Source organism: Lichenostomus cassidix, chromosome 8 (genome assembly GCF_008360975.1).
Source record: "Lichenostomus cassidix isolate B80296 chromosome 8, HeHo_3.0, whole genome shotgun sequence".
NCBI lineage: Eukaryota > Metazoa > Chordata > Aves > Passeriformes > Meliphagidae > Lichenostomus > Lichenostomus cassidix.
In genome coordinates, this window is record NC_139489.1 from 28,289,468 (window position 1) to 28,304,983 (window position 15,516).

Here is a 15,516-nt window from a genome sequence, read left to right on the forward strand (position 1 = left end):
TTCATTTACAGGCAGCATTTTTCTCCAAGCCTGATGAATTTCATCCAGGAATGGACATTCCCTTTGGGTAGAAAAACCTGGTTTGAGATCTGGGTGAGTTTCTACTTCTATTGGCAGGTTTGCCCTTATTAGAACATCACTTGCCAAGCCATGTTTCCCTGAATTCAGATGGTAAGCCAAGAACCAAATCTCCTGTCAAGTTATGGGTGGACAAGCCCAGGGAAGGTGAGGAATGTTGAAAGGAACCCAAAAAGCTCCATAGATTTGGAGGCAGGATGCAGAAATATTGCAGTGGGAGTTCTGAGATGGTTTTTCACACAGATGGAGGCAAATCTCCACCTCTATTAGGATCTCAGTGATCCTGACTCGACTCTTGTTGATATTACAGCAGCAAATGTGTTTGGTAAGAGTTTTAAAGGTTTGGAGCTGTGAGTTTGATGAGAAAACATTCACTGTGGGTCGAAATGCGGCACTGGGGTCATCCAGAAAAGCAGAATTGTACTTTCAAAGACATTCAGAAAACAGAGAGCAGCCTGGGGAGCTTGGGAAGGGAGGTTGGAGCAGATATGCTCCTTCCAGCTGGGAAATGTGGCATCACACATTCCAGCGTCCACAGAAAGTCTTCCTGCAGGTCCTTGGGGCCACAGCTGATGGCTCTGCAGCACCATGGCCCCAAATACAGCAGACCCAGGGAGAAAGAGAACATGCTGGAAGAGAGATCTTGTGGGATTTCTGGACATGGGATTTCTGGGCATTCCTTATCTGCAGCAGGATTGCACAGGCAGGGTCTGGGTGCACAAAGAAATTCCTGCAGAACTGAACCAATCCAGACCTTCGTCTGTAGGAATTTGTATCCCATGAAAATCAGGCAGAACACAGAAAGTGCTTTGAGCAGAGAATCAGTGGGAGAGAAGTTTTGGGGAGTTGGTTTTCATTGAGATTTTGCCAGGGACTGACAGAGTCCTTCACTATCAGAAACTGAGTTGGAAAAAAGCAAATAAATTTGTCCTGAAGAAAATGAAAACAACCAGGTGAATTCCAACTGGGGACAGAAAACTTTTGAATCACTGTGTTGACACTTTGAGAATCCATCAGTTAATTAATTAGCACAGCCTAACGTCTGAATATTAAAATCTCTGATTTGATCTTTCTTTAGTGCCTTTGAGGTTCACTCACTTCATGATGAAAACACAAGGGTGTAAGCACAGCCAAACGTGTCCCCCTGCAGGGATTTTGTAGATGGGCTGTGAGGATCAGTTTGAACAAATGGGCTTGGTCTGGCTGGGAAGGAAAACAACATTTTCACTGTAAAAAAATAAAATTAAATGCTCCTTCAGTATCTGTCCAGGAAATGCTGAAAGAGGAAAAACCAACTTCAGTCCAAATGGGATTTCTAAAACCTCTCACTCACCAGTGAGAAGTTCTGTAGATCATAACTTTATTAATAATGAGATGAATATGTCACATGTAGGCTATTGAACTCACTCTGGCAGATAAAGAAGCATTAAGTAGTGACCTTTAAATGCTAATTGCTGATGTGTTAGAGCTTGTAAACTGCTTAAATGGAGTTGATGCACACAAATCTTAAGGCAACACAGGATGTGCTCATTTGGAATATTAAAGGAAACAATTTGCCAAAGCTCCAACTCATATTCACTGTAACAGTTTGAGAATGTAGATTTGAAACTGGAATTGTTGCAAAGCAATAAACTAACATTATTAGATTCCCAAAGGTCAAATGTCTGCAGCCAAAGCCATCACCATGTGTAAAAAGCCAAGTTGTTTGAAAGGTGTGGAAGATGTTTAAAACACCTTCCCATGGCCAAATGTGAACTGTAGGGGAGAAGGGATGGAAATGAGACAGGCAAGAAAAGTCATTAATGGATTTAGAAGGTTTCCTCACTAATTTTGTTGTTGTTTTTAAGTCTTAAAAACCTTACCTTCATCTTTGTAAGTCTGCCATCTCCCCTAAAACTGATGAAGTTCTCAGGTGAAAAGATTTGCTCTGATGTTAGCCAAGAATGTATTTCCTTCAAAGAAGACAGAACACTTGTGACTCTTGTAAATCACATCTCCTCCCTAAAGTGGAACATTCAGCAGAGAGAGCTGTGGAGAAGGAGGTAACAGGAATATTCCAGATATAACCTGCTGGTTTTCTCATGCAGCAGTTATTTTTTATTTATTTTATTTATTTTAGTTATTTGTCACCTGACTAAAGGCTGGTCACACTTCAGAGTCTGTTGTTTATCACTTCAGTTCTGAAATTGAAATACTTAAACATGCCTTTGAAATTATTTTAAAGTGCATTCCAGAAACAGTTCTGTGAGGTCTTGAATTCAGACATTTCTCTTTGTTGTGTCTTCACTGATATATGTGAACAACAGATATGGAAGTTTGGGTTAAAATCTTTGTTGTTTAGGTGAGAACAAGCAATATTTTTTAAATTGTCCAGTTATGTCCTGAAATTAAAATATTAATCTGCTTTTGAAGGTTTTGTTGGATATGGTTTTTTACAAATGTTATGTACAGTGACTCTTTTATGCAAAGCATAGAGATTTTATATTTTTATTTTTATATATATATATATGCATAATTATAAATCTAATCAGCCTATGCCAGGTTTCTTCTCCCCAAATTTATCAAGGACACTAAAAGCAAGAAAAAAGGAGTGAAAGCCCCTCTGTAACTCCCTCTGCAGTGAAACCCATGGAGTTCACCACTGTTGCTGACCTGTGCCAGCCAATCCAGGGAATTGGCATTTCCCTGGCACTCCAGGAGGAATATCAATCTCTCCAAGTACACAATAAACTTCCCCCAATATCCCCAGCAGGTTGGATGTGTAACTGCAATCCTTGCAGATATCCCTGAATTCAGCACTTTGTTGGTTTTTAGCTGCAGTGCATTCATTGAGTTTGGGAAATGTTGATTTCAATCTGGATTGTGATCTGGATTGCAATCTGTTCAGCACAGGATTGTGGAGCTGTTGTACCAGGAGCCTTCTGAGTGCAAATCACATCCATTTGATGCAGGAGTTTTTCATAAAATTCATAAAGATCCATCAAATGGGCAGAAATTGCAAAACTCCTTGTATTTCATTGCAATCTGCACATGCAAAATCCTCAAATATAATTAAAATAGAACAGTTTAAAACAGAAGTACTGGAGATTCTGTCCAGAAAATACAGAATATTCCATTAGAAGATGAAAAACTCTCTTTGAATTTCTTTAGGCAGATGAAAGATTTAAAACACTGGTCTCCTACAGCCTGGGAAAATCCTATTCCCCTCACCCTGTAGGAATTAGCAGTGATGAATCCTTTCCTGCTGGATTTCTTGAGCACAATCTCTCCTTCTCCTGTTTATTTCTCCTTGAAATTCAGGGAATTTTGGATCCATTTGCAGTGTGTGGGGAGGGAAGGGGCTGATGGATGGATTTATTTCACTGAAAGAATTAAAGTAACTTAGCCCAGGGCCTAAATGTGTGCTCCATACGTGGAGAGAAAACTCCCTGGGGGGCTAAAAGAGAGCTCAAATTTTATAACATTTTTTTCCATTTTTCAGTAGTTTTCAATTGTTTTCCTCATCTTTCTCCTTCATGCAGACATTTGGAAGGAAAAGCACCAAATCCATGTGTTTGCAGACACTGTGTTCTCTGCTTTTTGCCAACAGTCCCATTCTGCATAACAAGATTTATGCTGTTAGAAAGCCCCAAAATGCACTCAGCAGCTCATCTGTGCCTCTTCTTTCAGCTCTCCTGGTATCAAGCACCACCATTTGTTTCCTTGAATTTTAACCCAGTTGTGGAAATGCACCTCAGGGCCCAGCAAGAATATGATTATTTTTGTCCTATTTACAATGTCTCCAGTCACTTTTAGGTTGCTAAACTGCAAACAAGGAAAATGCAGTTGTTTAACTCTGGGGAGGCAGGGAGGGGGGGAGGAAGGAAGGAAGGAAGGAAGGAAGGAAGGAAGGAAGGAAGGAAGGAAGGAAGGAAGGAAGGAAGGAAGGAAGGAAGGAAGGAAGGAAGGAAGGAAGGAAGGAAGGAAGGAAGGAAGGAAGGAAGGAAGGAAGGAAGGAAGGAAGGAAGGAAGGAAGGAAGGAAGGAAGGAAGGAAGGAAGGAAGGAAGGAAGGAAGGAAGGAAGGAAGGAAGGAAGGAAGGAAGGAAGGAAGGAAGGAAGGAAGGAAGGAAGGAAGGAAGGAAGGAAGGAAGGAAGGAAGGAAGGAAAACCATAAAAACCAATTTTTATGGTTTTGAACCAAAACCCCAGAACCTAACATTAAATAAAATGTTGAGGTTATGTTCATCCTTGGCTGGGGGAGATGTAGGGGGGCAGATGTGCTGCCAAAATAAATCTCTTGATCCTTCTCAATTTGCATTCTACAGGATATAATCCATGAAAGTGTAACCAAATCCCTGCAAGCATCCAAGGCCAGGCTGGACACTGGGGCTTGGAGCAGCCTGGGATAGTGGAAGGAGTCCCTGCCATGGCAGGGGGTGGCACTGCGTGGGTTTTAAAGTCCCTCCAACCCAAACAATCCCATGGTTCTGGGATTCCATTACAGTGTTTCTGCATTTAAAAGTGTTTCACTTGCAGCTTGCACTCTATTCTTATTCTAAAAGTTCTAAAAGAACTTTGGGGTCATCAGGAAATACATTTTCTCAAGTTGATCAAGTTCAAATAAAGCTGCTGCTAGCTTGAAAACTATACAGATTTTAAAAGATACAGGTCGATAGCCCCCTCTTTGTAGAGTTCTAAAATATTCTCCTATTTGCATAGGATTGTTCTATTTTATTTATCTAAACAACAATGCAACAGAAGGACTGAATAGATAATTGAGGGGGGGAAAATGAAGACAAAAATGGAGAGAAAGAGATTATGGTGATCAATAGATTGTTGCTCTTTCTCTTTCATCCTTCCCAAAGTTGTGCAGCCACGCTAAATGATTTAGCCCTGCACTGATGGAAATAATACAGAAATATGTCAGCCACGTGCCTTGTTTTCCTAACAACAAACCCCAACGATTGCTGGAACAAAATACTCTGCAGTCAGTGAAGAACAATGGAGAAAAAGCAACAAATCAAAGCCTTTTCTCAGTTTTATCCTCCAGAAGGGAAGGGAAGGCAGAGCTTTGCTGTGATCCAGTGGCACTTCTGTAGTTCCACTCCTGCTTTTGATGTTCCATGAGGTCTCTGCTGCACCTCCCCATCTTTTAAAGGGAAGCCAAACACTTGCAAGTCTAATCACTATTCTGATCATTATCCACTCACTCGAAGAATATTCATATCGTGAGAAAAAATCAAATTCTTTCATTTGCTCCTGTAAAAGGAGAGAGAAAGCCCCCAGTTAATGAGGTTGCTGATGGCACTGCAGTATTGATTGCTCACATCAGCAGCTCAGGGCAACCTGCTGGACTGCTCAGCACAGGCAGCTCGCTGGGAAAGATGAAAATATGGCTGGGAGGCTCTGCAGATTATTTGGGGGATTCAAAGCAGGATCTGGACTGTTTGAAGTGCAGGGGAAGAGGGTGAGGGAGAAGTGTCACTTGCCAAGCTCAGCTGCTCCAGCTGAACAGCAAAGCCTCAGTTTGGCACAACTGCACAGGGAAACATCAGGCTCAGGCCTTGGCGCACCTTTTGCCAAAACTGAGAATCAGCTTTTGTCCCTCAGGAAGAATCTGCAGGCAGGTGTAAACTCTGTGTTTCAGGCATAACAGATTAATGTCATTAATCTTTGAGGAATATATAATTTTTTTTATTTCTTTTCTCTGCTTTTAGAAACTATTTCTTTAATATTCAGGATATTAATCCAGATATAGTTGTTTTTCACAAATAATTTAACAATTATTCATAACAATGGTGGCATAACTGCTACAATGACTGTTTTCTTTGCTTTCTCAGTTTACCATGATTATTTGAAGACTTAAACATTTCCTTGATTAAATAACATCCTTTAAGAGATCCCAGTTTTCTCAAGCTTTATGAAAAGTGTCAAACGCTGTCTTTGCTCACAAGTTGCTTTGCATTTGAAAGCAGACATTACTGCAGAGATGCTTTTTGGGGTTTCATCTCACAATTCTCCAGAAGAACCACGAAGTAATTTGTGTTTCAGCGGTGAAATTTAATAGAAGGCTGCAGTTTGACCTTCCTGAGTGCAAGAAGCATGAGCAGTGCTGTGTTTTCTGCTGGCCAGAGAAGGGGAGGGGCTGAGGAAAACAGGCACCAGCTCTGCTCAGTGAAGAACACAAGAAAAGGAATAATTAATCTGCAAATGAGCACAGAGTAAGACTGAAAGGTCAGCTGGGCTGATGGGCATGTTTTGCAGTGAACAGTTTGGGAGATGGGGCTGAACTCGTGCAGGTTGCAGAGTTCTGGAAATGCCACCCTGAAATCTGCTGGGCTGAGCTCAGCTCTGGCTTTGGGAGTGACACAGGAGAGGATCAGCCAGGCATGGAGAGCAACAGCAAAAACAATTTGGTGAGGGGGGAAAGCTGAAGGTTTAAGTTCTCCCTGTTGTTGAGGTCTTAATCATTCATGCTGCTGCTAGTAGTAAATGAAGTCTTTAAATGTCAGACCATTGTTGTGAATATTTCCACATCAGAGCCAAGGAAAATCTCTTGTTACTGCAAAGGAGTCACCTAGCACAGCTCTGCCTGCTGCTGGTCCAGAAAAGATGGGAAGCTGTGCTCTTGCCAGCCTTGTTCCACAGAGGTGAATGCTGCATTCCACCCTACTTGGATATAATTTATATTAATATATAATTACTTCATATTTTGGTCAAAATGAGTGTCCTAAACTGATTTGGTCACAAAGTTTAAACTGCTGGCACTGGGAAATGGATTTTTTCCAGGTTAGAAATGAAATATATTAACTAGAAAAAACTGAAAATAAACAGTTTTTTGTTAGTGTTTTCACCCATGCAATATAATACAAAGGCTTGAAGCTGCAGGAGAGAACATTTAGGTGAGATATTAGGAAGGACTTGCTCCCTGGGAGGGTGGGGAGGCCCTGGCACAGGGTGCCCAGAGAAGCTGTGGCTGCCCCTGGATCCCTGCAAGCGTCCAAGGCCAGGCTGGACACTGGGGCTTGGAGCAGCCTGGGACAGTGGAAGGTTTCCCTGCCCATGGCAGGGGGTGGCACTGGATGGGCTTCAAGGTTCTTTTCAACCCAAACCATTCCATGATTCCGTGAGAACAACAAATTCCCTGGCAACAAAAAGCCCTAGAGAATCAGCATTTCTTGTAATGACTACAACTGTCACTTAAAAATACTTACCCTATAAAATATTTACACCTTAAAATGAGATGTGAGACTAAACACAAAAACCAGACAGAAGGAAACATTAATTTTAAATATGTGCTGTAGATAATTGTAGGTTAAAATATTACAGCAAGTCATTTTTTCTTGATGGGAGACACTGTTCTCCAGGCAGCAAAACCTCATGAGGAAATATGACAGTTTTGACAGAACACATTTTGCAAACTCAGGTAGCAGTTTTGATAAAAATACACAGCATTCTAGTTTTATTCTTATCAAATAAGGATATGTTAAATTTTAATTTCAAAATTACAGCTATGTTGGTAGAATTCTGTTCCTGTTCAATAAGTAAAAGCAATCCAAGAATTAACTATTTTGATTTTATTAAAACAGAATGCCATTTCTATAGAATGTATTTTAGCTCCTTAAAACACATATTTGTTTAGAGATTTTGTAGTTTTTCCTAGTTTTTCTTTGGGCAGAAGCTATTGATCCATCAGCATTGCACTACTTATGTCCTGAATTCAATATGTCCAAATATCAGAGTGCCAAGGTTGAAGTCAAAGATTCCACACTTGAAACACTTCATGATGTCCCAGTCCATCTTTAGAAGCCCCATCATTACAAACTCTCCTTGGACCAAGCCAAAAAAATAAAACATTTGTGAGATTAGTTCATCCCTTTTGCCTGATTCATATATTTTCCCCAAGAATTGTTAAACACTAACATTTTCCTCATTCTCTGGACCAGCAACACTTCTGTAGTGACACAGAGCTCATCCTGGGCTTTGCTGCAGTTCAGACAAAAACCTTGCAGAATAATAATGTCTTTTAATTGCATTCCTCCCCTGAACCAGTCAGTGTTTAATAACCCAAATCAGCTCCACCTTCCTTCCTGCAGTCAGCTGTGGCTCTGTGGTTTTCCTCCCTCCACACAGAGCTGCTGTGGGTGCTGAGGGTGAAGCTGTTCAGGATCTACATGCCATCTTTATAAGATATAATCTATTGGTTCTTTTTCCTCAGGGTATCCAAATTCCTCTCTGAGACATAACCATCAACCTGCATTCATGGTATAGACAAGATGCACATCTGTCTGTGTGTACTAGACAAATATTCTGATTTTATAACTTCTATATCCTTTGAATAAAAGGTTCATGGGTCTGTGGTGATGTCAGCAATTCCTGACCTCTAACTTGCAAACTGTATTTATATATTTGTATTTCTAACTCAGGGTAATGGGAGGATTTAGGGACTGCCAACCACTGCACAAGCAGCAGCCTCATCTGAAATAAAGATGTTGTTCTCACAATTTCAATGAAAACACGATGCATAATAACAGCAACAGCAATAGCTGAGGCACCTTCCAATAATAATAACATTAAGGAAGCTAAGACTTGATAAGGAAAAGGAAATGAAGGGAAATTAATAGCAGTGCTATCAACAGACTGAATCGTGACCCATTGTTGTGCAGACACCTGACTTTACACGGAAATTTATTCCAGGAAAATTACAAGTTTTATTACCAAGCTGGCTTGTCTTGGACATCATCTTCATTTTGTGAGCAGCAGTGAAAAGTTACAAAGAAATGCTGTTCTGCTTACGAGCACTTAATAAAATAGCCTCAATATTTAACATTATTTACAGAAAACCACTCTCCTTGCCAAATTCAGCCATGCATGGTTTTATAGATGGTTTCAGAGCATTAACAAGAAAAAAGACAGTAAAAGGCAAAGTAAATTGTAATTATGTCTTGCCATATGGCCCTTGTTTAAGAAAGAAGAGGTTTTTTACTATATATTTAATTCAAAATGAGCTACCCTTTCTAATACAGCAACAACCACATCCTGAAGAAAACGTGTCACCCCAAAACTCAGGTGGGTCACTTCTGCCTGGGACAGCCATTAATAATTACCTTGATCAGACAGTGATGATTAATGGACTTCAGGTGTTCCAACAGGACAAAGTGAAAACATTTGAAGCTTGGCTGAACCTCAGAGGGAGAGAAGGTGTTGCTCTGAAACTCAATTATCCAAGGTTAAAGTTCCAGTGAAGAATATTCCTGTGAAACTTTGGATGAGCTTCTCCCTCCCCAGCAGCCACCACAGCCCACAGAGGGGCTGGAATTTTCCTGTTGGACCTTCAGCCTGTTCTATTCCTGAAAAAGAGAGATTTCCTGGGAATTTTGGCAGCAATCTGGGCAGCCAAATGAGCTGCTTCCCAGCAGGATAGGAAGAACAGAGAAGGAATATCACTTTGGGAAATGCAGTGATCCCTGGGCAACACAAGCTGTGCAAAAGAGGAGAAAAAGAGAGAAGAAATAAAAGTAAGTCACGTATCTATTTCTGTCCACAGTCTACCACAAAGGAAGTTAAATTTGGTGGGACTCAGTGGGCTTTGGGGAAATGGTGTAAACTGCAGGCAAATCTCCATGCAGGGACTCTCCAGAGCCAAGGATTTCCAACATGATGGCTCTGGTGGCAGAAAACCTTGTTGTTTCCCCTTGGCATCTGCTGGAGCCCAGCCTGACACTGCCCAGCTGGAAGGCAATTCCCTCCCACCTTCTCCCAGGAAGAACAGAGGCACTGGAGTTACTCTCCCAAAGTAAGACCCATGTATTGATCCCATGAAAAGCACATGTTTTACCCTTCTGAGGGTTGACAGCTCCTTTCCATGAGATTTTTCCCCTCTTCAAAGCAGAAAAGTGTGGAGATTGTGCTTGAAAGTCCTCCCACTGTGCATTCCTGTCTGCCTTGGCTCTTTCCTTCAGCCTTCCCAGGCTCCATGCAGCTCTCCTGTGCTGCACACTGACACTGCTGGCCAGCCTTTCCCAAAAATATCTATCTTTTTCTGGGATTGAAACCAAACACAGAGCCCAGCTCTCCTCTCCCTTGGCAGCTCAGTTCCAGGGTTAACTCCAGGCCTGGGATGGTGCAAGCTCAGTACCCTGCTTACAAACTGTATTTATATATTTGTGTTTGTATGACTTCCAAGGAAATGTCTGGAATATAAGAAATGCCTGCAATTGTGGCTGCAATACAAGAGCAAAGTAATTATTACAATTTCCTGTTACAGATTTCTGGTAAAACCTGCCTGGCTGAAGAAGAGAAACATTTAAATGAACAATTTTCTGTTTGTGTAGTTTGTGTTTGGGTTTTTTCTTTAATTAATAAAGTTTATTTTCCTTACAGACCAACAGTCTTTTATTTTCCCAACAAAACATTGGATTTCTGCTGCTTGAGTTTCTTGCCTTGCATCTCTAAGTGAGCCCTCATGAGCTTCATCAAGTGCTATAATCTTTAACAACAAAAATCAATGCCTCTTGCCTTTTCTTTCTTATAAAGTGTTTGGTTTTGCATATGATTCCAACCACATTTAAGAAAATACTCTTTTAAGAAAATACTTTAGGCAATGCCATTTTTCAAAGAACACAGTCTGATTTTTGTTTTCAATGATCAGAAAGGCATCTCCCCATATAACAGTACCTTGACATTTGCAGTCTAAGGAATGTTAGACTAAAACAAAACAAAAAAATCAATAACAATATTATTCAATAAAATGAGTGATATTTCTGGGAAGAAAATGATAAAGTTCAAATTTCTTTCTTTTTAAAAGGGTATTGAGTTAAAGGATTTCCTCACCCCACTGTAAAGCTGATATGCATGATAACAAAACGTGGAGCTTCATAACCAGTGTTTAGTGGGTCAGTCCCATGTTAATATTAGCACACATGATTTTATAGGCTGATAAAGTATTTTTTCTGAAGAAGACTGAAAATTTTTGTGTTTCTTCCACATAGAACTCGTTCTCTCCTCCTTTTGCTGGAAGTGTTCTCATAGGATGCAGCACAGCCTGAAAATGTGGCTTTATTTTTTGGTTTTTTGCATTGAGTTTGGTACATCTTGGAATTCCAGGGCCAATTATGCAGGTTTTATGGGTTATTGGAAATAGAAAAGGAGGACTGGGCAAGGTAAAGTTAATAAATGTGAGGTTGGTGCAATAGTGAGAAGACAAATAACAACCCAGTGCAAATATAAGTCAGAGTTCTAAGATTGTGGTACTGCTGGGGGATAATTTTTATGAAACAATAAAGGCATCAAAAAAGGGCTTCATTCCTCATATGAAAGGTGTAGATGCACAACAGAAATTGTGCAAGATATATCCTAAGTAATAACACTTTGGGAAAATAACTAGTTTTGAAGTAAAAGCAAAACAAAATGAACAAAAAATCCTCCAAAAACAAGGTGGGGGGCAGAGGGAGAAACAGCATCTTTGGCATGAGAAGGGTTAAGATTTTCACCTGTTTCCTTATTGATTTGCAGACTTGCTCTATAAGTCTGAAACATGGGTTTGCAGACAAATCCATCCCAAGAAAGACAAATGCCATGTTTTTTTGGGTGTGACACGGGCAGCAGGCTGGGAGTGACCCTCTGCCCTGGTCAGCAATCAGCAGGTGATCAGGTATCTAGATGGAGTATCTGTATTTCTTTTTCTTTACTTTTGTATGGGAATGTGTTTGCTTTTCGGGGTCTAACATTTACCTAATGCTTTGTGTCACCCAATACAATAAATTGCCTGCTTCTCCTAGCGTTGAGTGTTTCATAACATTATGTAGCAGAGGATTCTCAGGGACACAGAGGTCATCTGGAAATACTCCCCTGGCTGTGGTTAGTCACAAATATATGGGCTGAAGTGGAGGAAAATCCTCCTTTTTTTGATCACAAGATTCACTTCTTTATGTCAACCAGCAAAATTGATGTTGATCATAAAGATTAGGTAAGGAGGACTTGAATTGCCAAGTCTCGGGGTGAAATCTTTCCTGGAGATGTGAATTGCTTATGGAATCTGTGGGAAATCATCAATACCATTCTGATGGTTTATGGAAGACTTGAGACTGTTCCCTACACACCCAAAGCAGAATATGGAGTGACATTGGGAAGATTGCTGTGAACTTATTTTATGCAAATGGTTGTGAGTGGAAAAGATTTGAATTTATAAATATAAGACTGGAAAATCTAAGCCTTTTCCTGTGGCACTTGGGGATGTTCTGTGCAGGGCTAAGAGTTGGACTGGGTGATCCTTGTGGGTTTTCCAGCTCAGCAGATTCTGTGATTCCTGTCTTGCTGTTCCCTCGGAGATTTTTTCTTCCTTCATCACAGGGAAAAAGCCAGAAGCTGTTGGCTAATAAACAGATGAAGTGAAATATCTGTGTGGTTCCTCAAGAGCCCGGCTGAAATTACAGAATTATCCAGTGTGTAACTAACTGTGTGTTTTCCCATAAAACACTGAGTTTCCTGAGTTTATTGTCAGGAGAGTGACAGTCTCATTTATTATTTAGACCTCCACAGGCACTATCAGTGCACAAAACCCTCACATCCCTCACTGCTGGCTCATTCTTGGTTTACTAAACTCATACTAATTATTTTTTCTAAGAACAAAGAAGGTTTTGACCAGTAAGAGAGCAAAGTTTATTTAGAGAAACCCATGGAGAAGAGAGGTGGAAGGTGAGCAAATTTGTTTTAACAGAACTAGAGACTGAACCTAGTTCAACACTGAGCTGCTCCAATTCTATCACCAAGGTGACACCAAACCCTGGGCTGGAGAAAAGGGAGGCAACAAGTTTCTTTTGTCACATTCTGCAGCTAAGCTTCAGATAATGATGTGCATATTCAATGCAAGGACACAGAGAAATGCAGTAGTTCTCTAATGAATTTGGTGCCTCTGCGTTTGAAGGAACTTGCCCAGAGATGCTCTGAAGAATAAAGATCTTGATCTGTAATGAAATTGATAAAGGAGCAACTCACTTCCATTTCTGTTGCCAAAATGATCAAAGTAACAAATTGCAAGTAAACCTTTGGTTTGGATTCGTGTCATCAGTGCAAATATTAAAAGGAGCAACCTCTGTATTTGTTCTAAACCCAGACTTTTACCAATAGCTGCAAATTCACTGATTCTGCTCACCATGTATCACATCTGTATTGGTTTAAAGCATATGGAATCATGGAATAGCCTGAGTTGGAAAAGACCCACAAGGATCAAGTCCAACCTCTGGCCCTGCACAGACACATCAATAATCCACCCTGTGCCTGAGTGTTGTCCAAGGAATCCCTGGAGATTGTTAGCTCCTTGATTTTACCATTTCCTGCTGAAAAATCCAGGTAAGACATAACCAGAGGCTGTTTAGTGAAAAATAACCCACCAAAACAAAAAGGTTTTAAATATTAATTTTTTTTTTTTTCTTGAAGTTTTGGGAGTGAATTCCTTGAAGGATGAGGAACTTGTGTCCTTGAGCTGTCTTTTTAACTCTTTCATTCACTTTCTCCTACAGCCTTTCTCTACACTTTCCTTTCCAGTATATGCAATTGTTTTTTCATTTGCATGGATTCATGCTCTGTGTTAAGTGATTCCTGTATAAAATTGTCTTTTTTTGAGCTACATTTAGATCTAGTAGAACTTCTCTTTCTGCTGGAAGAAGCACAGGAACATAAAAATTAGATAGCCTGAAGGCTCCACAGATTTCTTATGTTTAATTTTTCCAAGTTGCTATAGTAACTATAACAAAAACAAACAAAAAATGACCAAAAAATCATGTTGAGTAAAAAAATACCCTAGGTAAGATAAGAAAACTTGATAGACAACCAAATTAAATTCCACTCCAAGAGAGGAGATTGAAACACATTAAAATAAAATGGATACCAACATATTTCAGATCTATGTAAAAGACAGCCTTTCAAAATCTACACATGGCAATCAGTCTTTAATCTGCAGCAATATAAGTAAACAGCATAGAACTTAGTTTTAAATTTTCTTTGTCTGTCCCAAGGGGTTGGTTGGTGACATTTATCTTCCTGCTCATTCTAACTTCGCCATGTGAAGTCATAGAGTTATAGAGAAATTCAGCTGTGAAAGGGTAAAGGGATTTTATAAAAAAACAAATCCCACTTCAAATCAGCCCCAAGAGAAGCTGTGGCTGCCCCTGGATCCCTGCAAGCGTCCAAGGCCAGGCTGGACACTGCGGCTTGGAGCAGCCTGGGACAGTGGAAGGTTTCCCTGCCCATGGCAGGGGGTGGCACTGCATGGGCTTCAAGGTCCCTCCCAAGCCAAACCATCTTGGGATTTCATCAACAAAAACTTTAAACCAATGGAACCTCCCCAATTTCAGGATAATTTCGTAGTGAACAAGTGTGCCTTAATCTCTGCCCAGATTATCTATGCCCTTAAAGGCAACATGTTCCCAGCTCTTGGAAAGCTGCTGATAATCGGCTTAAAGCAGAGGAATTAGCATCTTTTTATTAATACAAAACCACAAAAACCCCGTTTGCACTTCCACCTCCCTGTAATGTAATCCCTTGCAATAAATGATATGCAAAGAATATTCCATTTCTCTGAAGATGAAGTTCAGTTGACTTAGTAGGAATCCACAATCTACAAAGGAAAAGCACATCAAATATTCTCTGCATCCATTAATAGCTGATTAAACAGTGACACTGAAATACTGAATCAAATTGTTTCCCCTATAAAAACTTTGAAGAGGCTCCTTGAAGAGTCTATTCCTATATGGAAATCTATGTGAAACATTCTCAAAGACAAAGGGAAGGGATAAGTGAAGGCTCAGAGATGCCCTTTAGATGACCTTTTGGTGGACCAAAAACTGCATGTTCCTTCTCATTTTATCAGCCCCTGGTACCAAGTTTCTCAGCCTGTCTTCAAATACTATGGTCCTTCTTAGTTTACTTCTTTCCCTAATAAAATAGTAAAAAATATTAGGGCTCATTTCATGGTCTTAATCACATTTAAGGTGCACTGACTTATCAGGGTGAGGCTTCTAAAGATGAAAGAATATCCTGGGGTCACTTTTGAGGCCCTAAGGATGAGACAGAAACAGAGGGGCTGGAGAGTGTCCAGGGAAGGGAACAGAGCTGGGGAAGGGGTTGGAGCACCAGGAGGGGCTGAGGGAGCTGGGAAAGGAGCTCAGCCTGGAGCAAAGGAGGCTCAGGGGGACCTTGTGGCTCTGCACAGCTCCTGACAGGAGGGGACAGCCGGGGGGGTCAGGCTGTGCTCCAGGGAACAGGGACAGGAGGAGAGGGAACAGCCTCAGGCTGGGCCAGGGGAGGCTCAGCTTGGACAGCAGCAGGAATTTCTCCATGGAAAGGGTGCTCAGGCCTTGGCAGGAGCTGCCCAGGGAGGTTTGCAGTCCCCATCCCTGCAGGGATTCAAAGCCATGTCAATGTGGCACTCTGGGGACATGGGTCAGTGGTGGCACTAT

General features: G+C 40.8%; 1 long non-coding RNA gene across 1 annotated transcript; it reads left to right on the forward strand.

Annotated features, from left to right (window-relative positions):
- Nucleotides 1-9,135: 9,135 nt before the first annotated feature.
- On the forward strand, nucleotides 9,136-10,440 carry LOC146434212 (uncharacterized). Its single transcript, XR_014853865.1, has 2 exons — nucleotides 9,136-9,576; nucleotides 10,326-10,440. It is a non-coding gene; the product is annotated as an uncharacterized LOC146434212 (long non-coding RNA).
- The last annotated feature ends 5,076 nt before the right edge of the window (nucleotides 10,441-15,516 follow it).